At 36.1% G+C, this 2086-nt stretch overlaps 1 pseudogene; it reads right to left on the reverse strand.

Annotated features, from left to right (window-relative positions):
- Nucleotides 1–200: 200 nt before the first annotated feature.
- LOC110445034 lies at nucleotides 201–1951 on the reverse strand (annotated as a pseudogene).
- Nucleotides 1952–2086: the final 135 nt, after the last annotated feature.

Here is a 2086-nt window from a genome sequence, read left to right on the forward strand (position 1 = left end):
AACTACATAAGATACTGATCATTCATGCAAAGTTTCAATGAAATCTACTAGTTAATTAAGGAGTTTTCGGGACAAATTACTGCGGACGACAGACCGACATCCAGACATCCAGACAGGGTGATTCCAGTATATCCCCCCCGCTCCAACTTCGTTGCGGGGGTATAGTTAATGTTGCGTAATATATGCAAAGTTCTGTTTAATTTGCGTTGTCTTTGATCACATAGTTTGGTATTATTTCCACTTTGTGTTGACGTTAAAACTTAATATTTGACAGTTACAAATATCGATAAAATTGATAACAATTCATTCAAATATTATTTTAGGTTAACGATTACATGATTGAACATTTATCTCCCTTTGACTTCCATTTTTTCTCGTACTCCTCTATCTCACGAAGGTAGGCTAATGGAGGCCACTGATTCTCCTCAATATATGTATTGTTATCTCCTTTTAATGACGAGAATTCCGCTCGGTTTTGGAACGCCGTGTAGTTTGTGGAGATAAAATGAAAGCACCACCCTGACAACTGTTCTGCGTTGTAATTCTACAAAAATAAATGCAAAAAATAATGCAACATTCACCGTATATGACTGATACAACGAAAGTTTCAAAATAAGGGATGCATACTTTGAGCTGAAAACTTTTATCTTTATCTAGGAAGTGTCAGATATAATTTAAAATATATGTAGGACTGATAGAAGAAATTTAGGTTTAACCAACGACCATATTTGAATGCAACATTAACATGTTGGGAGTCATTGCCATATCTTCTATGTCGATATTTAAACGCCATTTGTTAGGCCAATTTTCCATATTATTGCGTCACGATTGGAGCACATGATATAATATGATTAATGAAAATGGAATGACACTGTTATAATTAAAACATAAAATGGCAATGGAAAAGTCATAAATCTCCAACCGAAATATGTCAACAACCACATGTTTCTTTGCAGAAACATAGACGTTACTGTACACTAAACTCTTTGCGATGTTAATACCTGCGACGTAAGCAAAAGTCCGATGACGTCAATTTCTGCTTTCTCTATATTCTTTGTCACACTCTTGTCGACTTCCCTTGTAATATATAATTCACACTAATTCATCAAACGTTTTTGTCCATACTAATCCGCGAGAACAACGAGTCCCATCACCTCGATCTCTTCAATGGGTGAATGGTCGGTGTAAAGGTATTCCAATAGAGCCAGGAAACACTCTGCGGAAGTGTCCGGAATATTTACCTGTGGTATCAAAGGAATAAAAAGGCTACATCGATGGACACCATTAACGTACAAAATCGCATATCACCTATAGCAATGCGATAACAGTTCAACTTTAAGAATTAGGTACTACCAATGTATACCTACCTCAGATAATGACGATTGTCCTTCTATGAAATGACCTCCAAACATGGCGGCCATGACGTTACATCTTGCACTCAGGAGAACTTTATGGGCGTATATAGTTCGTCCTGAAATATATGGATTTATATGGTTTAAATCCACAATTTCACCATTTCAAGATTATATTAAAATATAATTCATGGACTTTAGTCTGTTCAAATGTTATACATGTGTATTTGTATTAAAAAACCCAACAAAACAAAACAAAGCAAGCTTTTGTCAACTAAACAATCAGCTATGACACTTGGTAGTCGTGTGTGTTTACCAGTTGGGATGAATTATATGTCTCAGTGTATGCAGTTTCTCGTTACCGTATCTTACCTTCCACCCTGAACGTTACGTCAGCACTCTCAGGTTTGTTAAAGTAGAGTTCCTTCATATTTTGCCCTGTTTCATCATTCAGGAAGGTACCTATACTTGGATTTAGGAGAGACAATTTTGACAAATCTCTGTCAGTCTCGGTAATTTGAAAATTTCGGCTACTCTCATGACGTCAGAAAGTTCGTCCTGGTCAATCTCGTCCTCATCGTTGGTCAATTTCGGTACACCTTGGTAAACAGTATAAGCAGGTATTTAATCAACCTCACAACTATCATTTAAATTGTATCGGGATTCAGCTTTGTAAGTCTTCGTAGCTTAAAGGTAGCATAATGTGACACTTATTTATTTTATGATATGTATAT

The sequence above is a fragment of the Mizuhopecten yessoensis genome, unplaced genomic scaffold, assembly GCF_002113885.1.
Source record: "Mizuhopecten yessoensis strain PY_sf001 unplaced genomic scaffold, ASM211388v2 hete_36049710, whole genome shotgun sequence".
NCBI classification, from domain to species: domain Eukaryota; kingdom Metazoa; phylum Mollusca; class Bivalvia; order Pectinida; family Pectinidae; genus Mizuhopecten; species Mizuhopecten yessoensis.